Here is an 18,668-nt window from a genome sequence, read left to right on the forward strand (position 1 = left end):
TCTTAATAGCAAAATGTTAAAAACATTTCCTTTAAAATCAAAAACAAGAAAAGGATATTTAATATCACTACTGCTATTTTTGCTTTATTGACTACGCCAAAGCCTTTGTGTGGATCACAATAAACTGTGGAAAATTCTGAAAGAGATGGGAATACCAGACCACCTGACCTGCCTCTTGAGAAATCTACATGCAGGTCAGGAAGCAACAGTTAGAACTGGACATGGAACAACAGACTGGTTCCAATTAGGAAAAGGAGTACGTCAAGGCTGTATATTGTCACCCTGCATATTTAACTTATATGCAGAGTACATCATGAAAAACACTGGATGAAGCACAAGCTGGAATCAGGATTGCCAGGAGAAATATCAATAACCTCAGATATGCAGATGACACCACCCTTATAGCAGAAAGTGAAGAGGAACTAAAGAGCCTCTTGATGAAAGTGAAAGAGGAGAGTGAAAAAGTTGACTTAAAGTTCAACATTCAGAAAACTAAAATCATGGCATCTGGTCCCATCATTTCATGGGAAATAGATGGAGAAACAGTGGAAACAGTGTCAGACTTTATTTTGGGGGGCTCCAAAATCACTGCAGATGGTGATTGCAGCCATAAAATTAAAAGACGCTTACTCCTTGGAAGGAAAGTTATGACCAACCTAGATAGCATATTAAAAAGCAGAGACATTACTTTGCCAACATAGTCAAAGCTATGGCATTTCCAGTGGTCATGTATGGATGTGAGAGTTGGACAGTGAAGAAAGCTGAGTGCCAAAGAATTGATGCTTTTGAACTGTGGTGTTGGAGAAGACTCTTGAGAGTCCCTTGGACTGCAAGGAGATCCAACCAGTCCATCCTAAAGGAGATCAGTCCTGGGTGTTCGTTGGAAGAACTGATTCTGAAGCTGAAACTCCAATACTTTGGCCACCTCATGCAAAGAGTTGACTCATTGGTAAAGACCCTGATGCTGGGAGGGATTGGGGGCAGGAGGAGAAGGGACAATAGAGGATGAGATGGCTGGATGGCATCACCGACTCGATGGACATGAGTTTGGGTAAGCTCTGGGAGTTTGTGATGGACAGGGAGGCCTGGAGTGCTGAGATTCATGGGGTCGCAAGGGTCAGACACGACTGAGCGACTGAACTGACTGACTGACTGCTATTAAACATTGTATTGAAAGTCTCAGTCAATGCAATCAGGAAAAAAATAGTGAAGCAAAAGTATTAGAAAGAAAGAAACAAAACTGCCTGTGTTCCTTGTCTCTGGCTGCTGTAATAAATTAGCAACATTTAGTGGGTTGAAACAACACAAATATATTATCTTACAGTTCCATAGTTTGGAATCCAAAATGGGTCTCACTGTGATAAAGTCAAGGTGTTAGCAAGTCAGCATCCCTTTTTGGTGGCTCTAGAGGAAGAGAAAGACATATCCTTGGATTGTCCAGCTTCTGGTGGCTGTCCGCACCCCTTGGCTCATGGCCTCCTTCCTGTGTCTTTAAAGCCAGCATCAGGCCAACTCTTGAGGCTGCCATCTCTCTGGTTCTTCTTTCTCTGCCTCCCTCTTCCTCTTTTAAGGATCTTTTGATTACAGGCGTCTATCTGTATAATCTAGGATTCACCCTATTGTAAAGTCAGCTGATTAGCAAACTTAATTTTTCTGCATCTTAATTCTCCTTTGGTGTATAGCATAACATATTCATATTTTCCAGAGATTTAGGACACAGACATCTTTGGGGGGGGGGTCATTATTCTGCTCACTACCCTGCCATTATTCACTGATTATTTGAATTATTTGATTATGTATATAAATAAATTTAAAGGAACTACAAATTATCAGATTTTGTAATATTGTCATTTGCTAAAAGTTTTAAGTAGTTATAACACCAATATTTTTTGTAAAATAAAGATGCTATCTATATCTCATACCTTTCTCATGCTATACTAGTAAGGATACTTGAAACTCTTCTCAGTATGGTAATACTTAAATATTTATTGACTTCTATTTGTCTTCAAAATATTAAGCTATTTGAGGATTTCCTGAAAGAGCATGTGACAGGCTGCTATTTTACATACTGCCACATTGAATCCTCATAATGCTGAGAAGTAAATATTATTCTGTCTCTTTTACAAATAAAAAAGCTGAGACTCAGAGAAGTTGGATCACTGGTTATCCAGAAATAAGTGACCGCATGAGTATCTTAATGCAAGACAAACATCGCAGCTCTGGAAAGTCTTACCGCTGTACAGTTCCATCTCTCTGCCCTCTCGGAGGTAACTGCTGCCACTATCACTTCTTCCACCCTGAAATGACACGCTTCCATACGTGACTAGTGACCGTAAACAACAATAGTATCACTTTAAATTTACATAGCATTTTGTATACTTAAACCATTGTCATATCAATTACATCTGATTCTCACGACATACAAGATGAATAACAGTATGTTAATATTTTGTGTGAGAAAAGGATTCAAAGAGGAAGACTGGCCCAGATGACACAGCTTTTCCTAGCAGACCATAGAACCGGAATCTCCTAACTTCTAGAACACTGTTTTACACCAAGAAATAAAACCCGCAAAACACACAATGTTCCAAAAGCCTTTTTAACATGTATCCCCATGAGATGTTTGGGGGCAGGAAATAATCTGTTCTAAAGTCTCATCATTTTCTTCTGACTTTCTTTTTGGGGGGTAATATTAGGAGTAAATTATTTCTAGAATGTTCTTAATTGATGTTTGAAGTCTTTCTTGGCATTCAAAAGGCAAGTCATTTAGTGTTTAAGAACTCAGTTGCTGGAGTCAAAAGGCCTGTATTTGAATCCCTGTTTGACCCCTTACCATGGCGATTTATCACATTTCAGTGGGCTTCAGTTTCCTAGTATGTAAAATGGGAATCATTTCACTCCCTGGAGCCTGTGTTAATTGGCTTCCCTGGTGACTCAGATGGTAAAGAATCTGCCTGCAGTGTGAAAGACCTGGGTTAGATCCCTGGGTTGGGAAGATCCCCTGCAGGAGGGCATGGCAACCCGCTCCAATACTGGAGAACTGCCTGGAGAATTCCATGGGCAGAGAAGACTGGCGGGCTACAGTCTCTGGGGTCGCAAAGAGTCTGACATGACTGAGCAACTAACTCTAGACTGGACAAGTGACTTAATACGTACACTGCCTTAAGTCAGAGCCTGGCCCGGGGTCAGTACTCAGGAAGCACTAGCTATTATTCTCTCCAGAGCAGAAGCCTTGCATATCTATTATCTTAGTGGAAAGATTACAGCGATTAAAGGTTCCAATCTATATTCATTGTTAAAAGCTAAATGCTTTCTCTTGCATTTCAGTGATAACTTTACTGTCACAAAAGCATCTGTATAACCTAAGCAAAAACTCTGATAGACGAGCTAATGAGACAGATAAGTAGTTTTCTTCTCCCCTCAACCCAGCTTTATTGAAATATAATTGACAAATAAAAATTTAAAGTATATAATATGATGTTTTGATATATGTATACATTGTGAAATGACTGCCAAAATCAAGCTAATTATCATATTCATCACCTTACATGGTTACCATTGGTGTGTGTGCATGATGAGAATACAGAATTATTAACTATAATCATTAGACTCTACATGAACCTGTACATTAGACCTCCAGAATTTATTCATCTTACATAACTGAAACTTTGGACTTTTTGCACCCATTTTGCCTACTCTTTAGCCCCTGGAAACTACCATTCTACTCTCTACTTTAATAAGTTCAACTTTAGAGTCCACATATAAGTGAGATCACACAATATTTTTCTTTCTTATATATATCACATCTTTATTCATTCATCTGTTGATAGACACTTAGAGTGTTTCCATACCTTTTCTTAAAATTGTATTTATTTGTTTACAGCTGTGCTGGGTCTTTGCCGCTGCACAGGCTTTTCTCTAGTTGCATCGAGCGGGGGCTGCTCTCTGGCTGTGGTGTGGGGGCTTCTCACTCCAGCAGCTTCTCTTGTTTCAGAGTATGAGCTCTAGGGCACATGGGCTCAGTAGTTGTGGTTCCCAGGGTCCAAAGCCCGGGCTTAAGAGTTGTGGTGGAAGGGCTTAGTTGCTCCAGGCCTGTGGGATCTTTCCAGATCAGGGATCAAACCCGTGTTTCCTGCGTTGCCACTGAGCCACCAGGGAAGCCCCACCATATCTTGACTATTGTAAAAAAAAAAACTGTAGTTTTCCTCTACAACTTGAGTTCAAAAATAATGAATGTCACCACTAAAGATAGTTTATTATTGACAGGAGAAATATATGGGACTCCTCAGGAATGAACAATGAGAGGAGGGACCGTCAAAAGACAGGTGCATTAAGAACCACTGAAGTAGAGGCATTCTGGTACATTTTCACCAGTGTGGTTTGCACAGTCTAATCCAAGCTGGACAAGCTAGAATTCCAGTGTCTCTTGAGCAGGTCCACATGCCAGAACACTCTGAACTTTTGTGTTCCCAGGCTGGCACTACAGGATGTACTGAATAGTAACAAAGACAAAGAGATTAACACCAAGCTTAGGGTACTGAAACTTTCATAAAATAGTCTTCCTGTTTAAGTTAATAGTGCAGAATTTTACTGATACTCAGTCAAGGTTAATTCATAAACTCTTCTGTCATATAGCAGTTTAGTGCACGCTTGTGTTCTCTTAAAGACATTTGCATTTTATCTAAAAGCCAACCAGCAGTGAAGCTCAGCAAGAAGTCAGTAAGTAACTCTAATGACGTTTCCTCTGCAGAGGCCATGCCTCTCACTCACAAGCACTTGAGCTATTTTCTAACACTAGCAATACGTTCACAACAAACCAAGAAAACACTCTTGTTCAAGGTCCTTTGAGGCCAACAGCTTGAATCTAAGGGATCTGCCAACCCATCCAAACCTAACTGGGTTCTTAGCTCAATATCACATGGATACTGTGACCAAACTCTACTCCATCAGTTCAGCTCAACAAATAGTCACAGAAATTGCTATTGAGGTCTGTAAAAATAAGACACAGAGGGATTCTACAAGTACAGAGGTAATAGTAATAGCTGTCATTTCATGAGTGTCCACTGTATACCAGCATGCTAAGTTATCACAAACATTATCTCATTCATATCACCCTGGGATTTCAATATGATTTTTAAAGTTTTATTTATTTGTTTATTTTTGGCTGTGCTGGGTCTTCATTGCTTGACGTTTCACTCTGGGCTTTCTCTAGTTGTGGCAAACAGGGGCTACTCTCTAGTTGTGGTACACAGACTTACTGCTGTGGCTTCTCCTGTTGAAGAACATAGACTCTAGGGTGAGAGGGCTTTAGTAGTCGCAGCGCAGAGGGGCTTAGTTCCCGGACCAGAGAGAGAACCTGTGTCTCCTGCATTGGCAAGAAGATTCTTAACCCCTGGACCACGAGGGACTGACAATAGAAACTATTGGTCTCAGTTTACACATTACAAAACTGAAAGACATCTTAAGTGATTTCCTCCAAGCTCACACAGCTAGAAAATAGCAGAGCCAGAATCTGAAATGAAGCTGATTCTCCACGCTCACCACGAGGCTAAAGCTAATGGCCTTGTAGTCAATTTAAAGTTAGAGGTGTGTTCAGGGTACACGGTGTGACACAAAGGGGCATTTTGGCAAAACCACCTTCATTTCTCACTCTGCATGTCAAGAATACTGGAAAGGATTATGGCTGGATTCAAGGAAGGAAGCTATGAACCCTAAAAGACTCCAAATGTATGCTTCTAACAACGGGGAACTGGAAGGGTGATCATCCCCTCCTCTCTAAGACCAGAACCAGAATTAGGAATCACACTACTTGCTAAAAAGGTTTTCTGTCCTCCCATCACAGAATTCTGAGGGATAAAGGCTTCTTAAATAGTGTATCTCACCATTAGGGGGCAGACCCTGAATGCCCAGAAAAACTGTATCCTTAAATGCCCCTGGACCCAGTCTCCTTAAAAGCTCACATTTAATAAAGAGTTATAGCTACCAGTACTTCTGGTTATATTAGTCACCCCAAATTTATTTCATTTATTTGAAATAAGGTCTTATTTTTAACAGAACAGTCTCAAAAACAAACCATGTTTCTCTAAGTTCCCAATCCTGATACTGCAAGGATTAGAACAAAACTTACATATACCATTAGTAGGCTTTCCCAGCAAACCTAAGGATAGATGTGTATTTGATAAAACTCAGCAATCTGAGGGCTAACTGGCAAAGATCAGTTAAAATAAATAAACTATAAATAATTTGCCTATAACTGTAAACTATTTGCCCTAGAAAGGCCCACCTACTTGAAAACTGGCAGGAAAAAACCTTGCCTTAGTGCTAATAAATTCTTTTCTTGTTTTATTTTATTTATTACTTATCTCTGGCTTCACTGGGTCTTCACTGCTGCATGCAGACTATTCTCTAGTTGCAGCGTTCGGGCTTCTCGTGGGGTGACTTCTCTTGTTATGGAGCATGGGCTGGGTAGTTGTGACACATTAGCTTAGTTGCCTCATGGAATGTAGGGTCTTCCCACTAATAAGTTCTTGATTTTTAAAAATTAGATGAAAAATGTGCTTTTAAAAATAATAACCAATAACCTTGTCTTTTATAAAATTACCATGACTGACTTGATAGCAATTTCTAAAATTGTAACTAATATAAAATCATTTGATTGTTCAAAAAGTGAAAATTGTCTAGTGGCTGTCTTTCAATATTTCTCACGCTACCTTCCCCAACCCCACACTTTATTCCAGTCAAAAACACTTTAGCACACAACACATATAAAGCTCCCAAATATGAGCAAAGGGAAGTTCCTGTCCTCAAGGTATGTGCAGTCTACACAGACACCATCAACCATTGGAAAGCCCTGGGTGCATACAATAAATTCAATAATGGTAACACAAAGAAAATGTTGTGGGGGAAATCAAGAGAAATGTTAAATAGTTCTTGAACTCATGATTCTTAAACAGAAGAAAGGTGCTTTCATATTCAGTTCAGTTCGGCTCAGTCGCTCAGTCATGTCCAACTCTGCGACCCTGTGGACTGTAGCACGCCAGGCCTCCCTGTCCTTCACTATCTCCCGGAGCTTGCTCAAACTCATGCCCATTGAGTCGGTGATGCCATCCAACCATCTCATCCTCTGTCGGCCCCTTCTCCTCCTGCCTTCAATCTTTATGGTCATGATTTTCAAGCCCTGAATCAGATTTTTCTTAGCAAATGAAGATATTCTGACTGGAGAGGAACAGAGGTTCTGCTCCACTGGCAGATGAGTTTGTATCTGCGTATGGAACTTTTATATAAAAATCTTTCATACAAGGAAGTGTAGAAAAACTCACATTACTGATGGACACTGTACAGGCAGAACAGAAGCCTGTCCTGGGGCTTGTCCCTGAAACAAGGGGTGACTTTGGGCAGTGGTGACCCTCGAGGTTAGAGGAATTTGAAATGGGGTTTTCCACCAAACATGGAGACTAGGAGTCCTGCTCAGACTCACAAACATTCCAGTAAAAAGTGCAGCTAGATTGAGGAGAACGGCATGGACTTTCTCCCATAATCTCTACTAATGACCAGCCGCTCACTAAGCTGCAAATGAGAAAGCAGATCGAGGGTTCCAAAAAAGAACAGACATTTGGAAATAAAGACATTTTCACTCACTTCGGAGCTTGAAATCAACTATCTATAACATAATGCCTGAAAATAAACCCCTTTTACACTCTTCAAGGTTATCCAAATTTAAAACACATGGATAGTTTAATACCACATAATTATCCCCTCTAAAATCTCTATCTTCCTGCTTCAAATCATATACTGCGGCTAATAATCAGCAAAAATTGACTAACACGTATTTCACAAACTTTCTTGGATATAGAACCTTGCTCAGTGTGACCACCGTTGCCAAAGGAAGGGAATTAGATGCCTTAGAGCACCAGCATCATGAACTACAAGCAAAAACAAGCTCAGATAAGCCTGGGTATTTATTACTATAAGCATTATTACCAACTTATTATAAGATAATGTATTTTTCTAACATTTTCCAATTTAAAAATCATTTCACATTGATTTTATCATCAGGAATCTTATAGAATCTATAAAAACCAGTTGGGGAAAGTGAAATGGCCTAGCTGTAAGTCCCCCACAGGAGAGGGGACTGAATCCCACCCCAGGCAGGAGAAAGTACACTGGTCTGAGAAGGTCTCTGCACTGCAGGTAATGAGGAGGGAGGCTCAGACCCATTTTATACAAAATTAAGACAGCGACATAGAGTAGGACGGTCCCTTTTCAGGAATAAGACTAACCACCAACTCGGAGCCTTTCCTGGCATTCCAGCACTGCTAGACTTCATGATTCCTGAGCCAGGGGTGGGAAAGAGTCTGGTTTGGGGCCCGAAATAATTTACTAAAGTATCCTAGCCATTAACCGCAAGAACCAACACTTGTAGAGCGTTAACCACATCTCAGGACTATACAGATCTCTATTTCCTCTCCCTCCCTCCAGCATCAGCTTATCTTACTTTACCTGAGGAAGCTGAAGAAGAGAAAATGTAAGATCACGTTTTGGCCAAGATCACACACCCAAGCGCAGAGCCAGGCCCTGGACTCAGGCCCTCTGCGCACCTAGTTATGCTCACCCCAGGAGGGACCACCACAACCAGGGCACCTAAGAGTGTGGGTCCACAGTGACAGGGCCTGGAAGGCTCGCTTGTAAAAACTCTTTATTTAGAACGGCCTTCACAGGGCTTTCCTGGTGGCTCAGTGGTAAAGAGTCTGCCTGCCAATTCAGGAGCCACAGGTTCAATCCCTGGTCCAGGAAGATCCCACATGCCGTGGAGCAGCTAAGCCCAGGAACCCCAACCACGGAGCCCATACATCTCAGTCACTGAAGCCCGAGGGCCCTGGAGCCCGTGCTCCACAGGAGAAGCCAGCGCAATGAGAAGCCCTCATACTGCACGGAAAAGTAGCCCTGCTCACCGTGACCAGGGAAAAGCCCACACACAGCAACAGAGGTCCAGCACAGCCAGAAACAATCAAATAAATAAAACTGTAGACCGGCTCTCACAAACTTGGCCTGTGAATGTTGCAGTTTTGGTAACAACTGGACTTCCCAGGTGGCGCAGCGGATAAGAATCTGCCTGCCACTGCAGAGGACATGGATTCAGTCCCTGGTCCAAGAAGATTCCACGTGCTGTGGAACAGCTAAGCCTGTGTGCCACAACTACTGAAATCCGCAAGCTCTAGAGTCTGCAACGAAGAGTAGCCCTCACTCTCTGCAACTAGAGAAAGCCCTTGAGCATCAAGGAAGACCCAGCACAGCCACAAATAAATAAAATTATATTTAAAATAAAGGAAGCTGATAACAATCAACCTAAAGCAATAATAGGATTTTTTTAAAGTATTTATTTATTTGGCTGTGACAGGTCTTAGTTGCGGCACTCGGGATCTTAGCATCAGGCAGGATCTTTCGTTGGGGTACACAGACTCTCAGGTTGTGGCACGTGGGCCCCGGAACACACAGGCTCAGTAACTGCACCATGTGAGCTTAGGTACTATGCAACACGTGTGACCTTAGTTCCCCGACCAGGGATTGAACCCATGTCTCCTGCGTTCCATAACCACTGGATCACCAGGGAAATCCCAATAGCAGGAATTTAAATGTAAGAAAGTCAAAGGGCATCAAAGGCAGAGCAGACCCTCCATGGGGAGAGCATGAGGCCTGGAGATTTAAATTATAAGATTTTTTGAAGAGCAAAGAAAAACATGGGGTATATTTCTTAAAACTGACAGCATCGTTTTTTCCCAAATAAAAATACTTCTGTATCAATAGCATCTTAAACCCCTTAGCAACAGATCTTTATGAAGGATAAAGTGAGGAAAGAAATGATTAAAGCTTCTGTGAACCTTCATAATTGATGTATGTGATCAATTGATTCTCTTTTAGTTAACTCCTCCGGGAAAATGAGATGTCTGTAACATGGGAATTCTCGGGTCTTGTATTCCTACAAATTAAAGAGAAGTCATTAATTAATGTCCTATCAAAACCAGACATCGTACATATATAATAATAGTAACAACAGCAGTAATGGCTAACACTTATTAAACATTAGCTGTAATGCCAGGCATAATTCTAAGTGCTTTACTGTTTTATCTCATTTGATCTTCCCAACAACCTAATTTTTGCCTTATTCTTCATAAAAGGAAATTGAATCACTTACCCAAAAATTAGACAGCCAGCAAACAGCAGAGCCAGGATTTGTATCAAGCAATCTGACTCCAAGACCTAAACTCTTAACCCATGTATGTGTGATATGTCATTTAATTTAAGCCTACTCATAATCCTGTCCTGGGAGATGCTTTTTACAGCTCACAAAATCGTGGCTCAAATGGGTTAAGCAGTTGAAACAGAGCTCAAATTCAGGTCAGTCTGTCTCCAAAACTCCTGTTCCTTCTACCATGGTTTCCCTAAAAGGAAAAGAGATGCCAGAGATGAAGATGAGCGACAGGTCTGGGAAAGGAACTCTCTGCAGACGCAAACCAGATGTCAGCTGGGGTCTCCCCTGCCCCCTTGAAATCTATAAAGTCTTTTGTACATGTTGGGAGAAGTCCCAGGAAGAGTCGAAGTGTTGTTTTCTCCTGGCCAGCTCTGCTTCCAGTTTCCTCTGTGTGCCGAGTCCTGGTTCCCACTCTCCACCGTGGACCCCATGATGGAATTCAACCCCAGTCCCTTGATTTCCACAGCAGTCCCCAGGTGTGTGTATTAGACAACCCTGCTCTTTAAAAACTGTTTCCTTGACTTTTTTCTCCTACACCCGAGCTCCAGCTTCTGCTGATGACCCTCCTCTCTCTCTCCGTCCCCCTGCTCTCTTCGCCTTGAACCCCAAATCTCTGGAACAAGAACCCCTCCACTTTCCCAGACAGCGCAGTTCAGTCTCATGACCCCTCTGACCCAAGACCCTCCCTGATGCCTACAGTCTCATACCCAGAAAGCTCCTCAAGGCATTTTCCTCTTCACAGTAGTTCTCCCTCCCAGAGGAGGCATGACTCTGGCTCCTGCGGCAGCAGCTGCCCCCACTACAAAACCCACCACGAATCTTCCCATCAGGTGAACCTGGGCTGGAGAGGAATTTCAAGGCAACCAAAGCTGAATGTCAAGAAAACCTCAGCATATATTTTTTTAAGTTTATAGTTTCAAACTAGACACCAATTTACTGCCCTTTTTAAAAATAAAACATATATATTACATAACCTTGGCTGCCCCGGCCTGCATCTCAATATCCCTCAATCCCAGCAGCAAGTGGGGAAGAAAGGAATCTCGTTGACCAAGTCTTTGGCAGCTACTCGGCTCCTAAGGCCTGCCAGTTTCTGGGAAGCTGCATGCTGGTGGCTAGCCTGGGGCTCCTGGCACTCCCATCTCCCATCTCCCCTGTGTACTTTTTTTTAAATTTATTTTTGGATGCACTGGGTCTTCGTTGTTGCATGTGGGCTTTCTCTAATTGTGACAAGCAGGGGTTACTCCTCACTGAGGTTCATGGGCACATGGGCCTCAGTAGTTACAGCGTGCCAATGGAAAGTCCCTAAATTTACATTTATCCCTAGCATATTTTTGAGTACCTACTATATGCCAGGCTCTGGACAAAACACTAGGGATGCAGTGGGGAAAGGTCAGACCCTGTCTCTGGCCCATGGGCCTTTAATTCTTGAGAGGAAAAATTAAGCTTTAAACACAGCTCATTTATTAATTACAATCATGACAAGTGCTCCAAAGGGAAAGGAGGAGATGCTGTGAAAATACTGGACAAAGATAGGCTGACTTGCAGCCGCGTTGGCTTCCTAAGTGGGGAGCAGCAAGGGTGATGGAGGTTGAAGACAGCAGGATCGAGCATGGTTGAAGCTGGGGTCTGAGTGGAGTGTGCAGAGGTGAGGGTAGGGTGGGCATCATGAGAGCAGCTCCAAGCAGGGCCACTGCGCCTGGAGGTGAGCTGAAAAGAGGGAACAAGCAAGAAGCAAGGCTATGGGACACGGGGCAGGCAGCCCTTGCTTGGGACTATGGATTGTGTCCGAAGATGAATGTGAAATCATGAAGCAGGGACGTGGAATGACCCAGCTCTCGTGCTGAATGTGTCTCTTTGGCTGCTCTGAGGATGAGGCACTGGAAGGGACCCATGAGGAAACCTGGAGCAGTAATTAAGAGGCTGCTGGTATAATTCAGGCAAGAGGTGATGAGATCTCAGACTAGGAATAACAGCCATGTTGAAATGGCCCTGTGGCTCTAGCCTCTCTCTTATTGAAATGTTCCTCACACTTGCCTGATAAGAATCTGTGACGTTCATTAAAAAATACAGGTTCCCAGAGTCCCATACTGCAACAGGGTGAGGTTTGGGATTCTGTACTTTAAACAAACTTCCTGAGGGATTCCTTTCAGCAGACAAACTTGTCCCATGTTACCCTGCAATGTACACTGAGAAACAGACCTTCCTTTCTCCTGCAAAATAATTCAGTTTCTAGAGATGGTGCTTTTCATGACCTCAGCCAGCAGAGGACGCAGGAGAAATCTCACAGTTCACAGAATGCCTTCCCTACTTAGCGCTTCCGCTGTAATACAGATCCAACGTTTAGCTTACCTACATTTGTGGTTTTTAGGTGTGTTTCTTCACATATGAGCCTTTTTATTTTTGATTTGGGTTTTTTAAAAAATAATTTATTTGTTTTATTTTTAGTTGTGCTGGATCTTAGTTGCTGCACGCAGGCTTTCTCTACTTGCAGAGAGCAGGGGCTACTCTCTAGTTACAGGGAGCAGGCTTTTCATTGCAGTGGCTTCTTTAGTGGTGGAGAACAAGATCTAGGAGCTTGGGCTTCAGTAGTTGTGGCACACAGGCTCAGTAGTAGCAGCTCACGGGCTTAGTTGCTCTGTGGCATGTGGAATCTTCTAGGACCAGGGATCGAACCCATGTCCCCCGCATTGGCAGCAGGATTCCTATCCACTGTACCACCAGGGAAGTCTTGTGTTTTTTTTTTTATTTTTTCTTGTAGTATTAATTTATGTACAGCTGTCAAGAGAGGCAAAAAGGAGGTACTTCTGCAAAAACTACCAGGAACAGCAGAATTGTAGAACAATAGATGGAGCTAGAGTCTAGCTCTATCTTTGTTCTATAAACATCCTGAGGAGCTCACCCCATCTCCCCTGACCATCAGCTGCTGACCTGGGGACGTTTTACTTGCCCCCAACCTCTACCAGCTCCTACAGAGGAAAACATCAATACCTTATATGGATTATGTCCTTGGAAAATGCTTTCCAATATTGTCTTAGTTGCATATGACCCAGGTGGAGTAAGAAGGAATTTTTTGCACTCTATCCAGTTATCCTCTATCAGTTTATCTACACAGAGAGCATAGCACAGTGGGTAGAAGGAAAAGTTTAGGAATCAGTCTACCAAAGTTCAAGTCTTGACTCTTTCAGTTATTAATTGGAGAAGTTACTTAATCTCTTTGCCCTTCAGTTTTTGCACATGAAAAGCAAAATGATTATGGTATACTACTTTGTTCAGTCTGTAATTACAAAGTACCACAGACTGAATTGAGCGGGGGGCGGGAGGGGGGGCGGGCAGGGGACGGGGGTAGGGGGGACAACTTTTTGTTGTTGTGCCACCAGACATGTGGAATCTTCGTTCCTCAACCATGGATCAAACTCATGGCCCCTGCATTGGAAGGATGGAGTCTTAACCACTGGACCACCAAAGAAGTCCCCCATTACTTATTTATTTGACTAAGCACTGCATGCAGACCTTCCCCAACTAGGGACTGAACCCATGCCCCCATTGGAAGCACAGTGTCTTAGCCAATGGACTATGAGGCAAGTCCCAAGGGCAGAACCTTTAAAACAGCCTCTGAGGATACAACAAAAACTGGTAACAAAATGTGCTCACCACAGGGAACTCTGCTCAATATCATGTAGTAACTTGAAAGGGAAGAGAGTTTGGGGGAGAATGGATACATACGTGTATACAGGTATAGCTGAGCCACTTTGCTGTGTACCTGAAACTATGGCAACATAATTCATCAGCTATACTCCAACATAAAATAAAAGTTAAAAAGGGAAAAAAGAATTCAAGGATGGGCCACTATTAGAAAACTATTAGTGTAATCTGCCACTATTAACAAATCAAATAATAAAAATCATATGATTACCTCAAAGGAAAAAAAACACTCGCTTTGGCAGCACATATACTGAAACTGGAATGATACAGAGAAGATTAGTATGGTCCCTGAGCAAGGATGAATGAATATTCATGAAACATTCCATATTTTTATTAAGGGGGGAAAGAAAACTGGTTACAACCAATTAGGCCCAAGATGGCAGGCGATTCCACTTCCCGGAGACCTTGAACTTCACTGTCCTCTCACCGTAATATTAGCATCTGCTGAATGACTCACCCACAGGTGCCATGACAGTTCCCAGACTGACCATAAAAGGTCAAAGAGTGGGCGGTGGCCCAATTCTTAGAGATTCCTGCCTTTTCTTCAAAATAGTTAGCATAACTATTAGCATAACAAAATAGTTAGCATAACAAATATTCCTCTTTTTGTTAGCACATAACATTACCCAGCCCGTAAAAACTAAACAACCCCACACCCTGGGGCCACTCTCACCTTCTGAAACAGACTATTGTTGATCAGTCCCTAAGTCAAGTCCAATTCTTTCCCGCCCTGTGGACTCCTGCATGCCAGGCTTCCCTGTCCTTCACTCTCTCCCTGAGTTTGCTCAAACTCATGTCCATTGAGTCAGAGATACCATCCAACCATCTCATCCTCTGTCACCCCCTTCTCCAGTCTTTCCCAGCATCAGGGTCTTTTCCAATGAGTCGGGTCTTACACCAGGTGGCCAAAGTATCAGAGCATCATCTTCAGCATCTGACACAGACTACATTTTGCCTATATGATGTAGATTTAGATAAACTCACTTTCCCTTTACTGTGGCTAACTCTTGAATTCTTTCCTGCATGAAGCTGAGAACCCTCACTTGGTGGCCTGTCCCAGGGATTTGCCCACGACCTGGAATGTGATCATTCTTTCATGTCCCATTCTCCTGCAATAGAATGGCACAGTTGTTGTTGCTGTCTAGTCACTCAGTTGTGTCCAACTCTTTGCAACCCCATTGACTGTAGCCCACCAGGCTCCACTGTCTATGGAATTCTCCAGGCAGGAATACTGGAGTGGGTTGCCATTTCCTTCTCCAGGGGTCAAACCCAAGACTCCTGCCTTGCAGGCAGATTCTTTACCACTGGGCCACCAGGGAAGCTCATAGAATGACCGAGACAACAGAAATTTACTTTTCTCACAATTCTGGAGGCTAGAAGTCTAAGATCAAGCTGTCAGCAGGGTTGGTTTCTTCAGAGGCCTTGCTCCTTGGCTTGCAGATGGTCATCTTCTCCCTGTGTCTTACCATGGTCTTCCCTCTGTATATGTGTATGTCTGTGTCCTCATCTTGAAACCAAGCAGGACTCTGTGGGGGCCCCCCAAGTACAAATCCTTTTAATATGCTGGCCCTCCCTCCCATTTCTTGTTTGTAGGAAATAGAGTTCATTCAGCCTCCTTGACCTTCCCTGAGTTCCAAAGAGCAGATTGAACAGGTGCTAATCATGGGAGGAAAGGAATGCAGAAACAGGGGAGGAGCAGTCAAGCAAGGAGATCAAACCAGTCCATCCTAAAGGAAATCAACCCTGAATATTCACTGGAAGGACTGATGCTGAAGCTGAAGCTCCAATACTTTGGCCACCTGATGCGAAGAGCCAACTCATTGGGGAAAAAAAAAACCCTGATGCTGGGAAACGTTAAGGGCAAGAGGAGAAGGGGGAGACAGAGGATGTCATGGTTGGATAGCATCACTGACTCAAAGGACAGGAGACTGAGCAGACTCCAGGAGAAGGTGAAGGACAGGGAAGCCTGGTGTGCTGCAGTCCATGGGATCGCAGAGAGTCAGACATGACTTGGCGACTGAACAAGAAGAAGTCAAGAAACCCAGTGGGTTAGGGTCCTGATTCCTTCTCAGGGAATATCTGTAACAATATATCTCTGAGTTCTTCTGCAAGAACTAAACCTCTTCCTCCCCTTCGTGGAAGATTATAACTTCAGGCTGAGCATGACTCCTGCTACCTCACCACTAATCAGTCATTAGAAAGTCACATACCCTGCAGCGCTAACCCCAAATTTTGCCTATTAAAAACCCTTCCCTGAAAAGCATCAGCAACTTCAAGGTTTTTGAGGAGCCATTCTTGTTTGGCTCTGCTGTAAATCTTTCTCTGTTCCAAACTCTGACATTTCAGTTTGTTTAGCCTCGCTGTGCATCAGACACACAAACTTGGGTCCAGCAACAGCTGGAGAACCTCTGTTGCTGGGGACATACACTGCACTCACCTTTGCATATTTCTCACTGACCAAAACATTAAAACCTGCTGTCCAAACGCTTCTCAGCAAACTACTGAGTGGATTTCTTTACGTCCCAAACTCATGTGGGCTGTGCTTTCTCCTTTCAGCCATGTATGTACCAGTGTGGTTTGTTTGATCCAGCCTAGATGGTTGAGAAATCAGTGATGTTCAGGTCAGAACCCACTCAGCAGGGTGAGCCAATCAATAGGGTCAGGACCCAAGCTGAGTGAACCTCAAGCTGTGGGGAGGAAGGCACTTCTGCACCCACCCCTAACCAAACAGTCCTAGGATGGAGAAGCACAAGAGAAAATATATCAAAAATACCTCTGTTATTTGACAAAGTAAAGCATAGGGCAATCTGTTGACTTTATTCATCTTTATTTTGGTGTTATTATGTGTCTGTCTTTTATTTAAAGACTATTTGTGGTACTTAGTTAATATTATATATCCCACAGTGTGAAATAAATTAAACAATTTGGGGAAATGATGTTTTATGTTAACTTGCTTTCCCTTTAAAGATAATGAGTCTAATTATTTCTCGCCTTAAAAAAATGGTTAAGAGGTAAGCTGGCAGTCAACAGCCAAGAGCTAAATGGTGGTAAGAACTTTCATTTTCAAAACAAGATTAGCAAGTCTTTAAATGGGTTTTCCTTTCAATATGTCAACAAATATTGATCAGTCTGCCATACACCCTCGAAGCTCAGTTGGTAAAGAATCTGCCTGCAATGCAGGAGACCTGGTTTGATTCTTGGGTTGGGAATATCCCCTGGAGAAGGAAAAGGCAACCCACTCCAGTATTCTTGCCTGGAGAATCCCAGAGACAGAGGAACCTGGCAGGCTACAGTCCAAGGGGTCGCAAGAATCGGACACTACTTAGCAACTTAGCCGTCTCCACCACCATACGCCAAGGTTTGGACTAGCGCTGGGGTACATTGATCAATAAAACAGATAAAGACCCAACAAAGAGGGAATTAAGGCAGAGGAACAGGACAGACATTAGTTTTTTATTTTCATTAAGAACTATTTGAAACAGAATAGTCAAGAATGACACCTCTGAGGCTGACTATGGAATATAAACTGAAACTGAAGCAAATATAGTACATGAAGTGATTAAAGACAAGGGAGATAGGTGTGGTGTATGTGTGCTCGGTGGTAGGGGCGGGATGGAAGGTGTCGAGAATGAGCCTGGAGAAGAAAGCTGGAAGTCACTGATGAATTTTAAGGAGGGAAGGGACACTGCATAGGGTTGGAAGGGGAAGCAAGGAAATGAGTTAATAGAGTATATTTACAGAGTGTTGGCAAAATGCAGAAGGCTTACACAGGGTGGTAGTAGATCGGGTGATAGCACATAGATTTAAAGGTATATTTTAAAGTGGAGGCAGCAGGACTTAAAAATAACTCGACAGGAGGACAGAGTTGAGAAAAAGATAAGATTATCCAGGGTTCCTAGTCTTCTGGCTTAGGATCATTTCCTTCTAAGCGTTTACCACAATTAAAGCTTCTTAAGCCATTATCTTTTCGATTTGTTTCCTTTCTTACCGAGTCCAGGAAGAATAATGCTGTCCAGGTGAAAAGTAATGCATTATCCAGCAATCCCACTCCAGGGCATATACCATAAAGAGATATACGCACTCCAATGTTACAGCAGCACTGTTTACAATAATCAAGACAAGGAAGCACCTCAATGTCCCCTGACCAATGAATGGATAAAGAAGGTGCAGTACATATATACAATGGAATATAACTCAGCCATAAAAAGAATGAAATAATGCCATCTGCAGCAACATGGATGGACCTAGAGATTATCATACTGAGTGAAGTGAGCCAGAGAGAGAAAGACAAATATCATGTGATGTTGCTTATATGTTAAAAAGAAAAAAAGATACAAAGGAACTTGTATACAAAACAGAAACAGGCAGGCCCACAGACAGAAAAATAAACTTATGGTTATCAAAGGGGAAAGGGAGAAGAGGGATAAATTACGAGTTTGGGATTAACATATATACATTATTGTATGTAGAAATTTGGAGAAGGAAATGGCAACCCACTCCGGTATTCTTGCCTGGAAATTCCATGGACAGAGGAGCCTGATGGGCTACAGTCCATAGGGTGGCAAAGAGTCGGACATGACTTGGCAACAACAGCATATATATAAAATAGATAACCAGCAAGGACCAACTGGAAACAGGGAACTACAATCAATATTTTGTAATAACCTGTAAGGGAAAAGAATCCCCCCAAAAATATATTTATATATAAAGCATATAT

The 18,668-nt window shown here is 42.7% G+C and overlaps 1 non-coding gene across 1 annotated transcript; it reads left to right on the top strand.

Moving 5' to 3' along the window:
* Positions 1-14,181: 14,181 nt before the first annotated feature.
* Positions 14,182-14,283, top strand: LOC122673638. The gene has a single exon (XR_006334763.1). It is a non-coding gene; the product is annotated as a U6 spliceosomal RNA (small nuclear RNA).
* Positions 14,284-18,668: the final 4,385 nt, after the last annotated feature.

Source organism: Cervus elaphus, chromosome 17 (assembly GCF_910594005.1).
Source record: "Cervus elaphus chromosome 17, mCerEla1.1, whole genome shotgun sequence".
Classification (NCBI taxonomy): domain Eukaryota; kingdom Metazoa; phylum Chordata; class Mammalia; order Artiodactyla; family Cervidae; genus Cervus; species Cervus elaphus.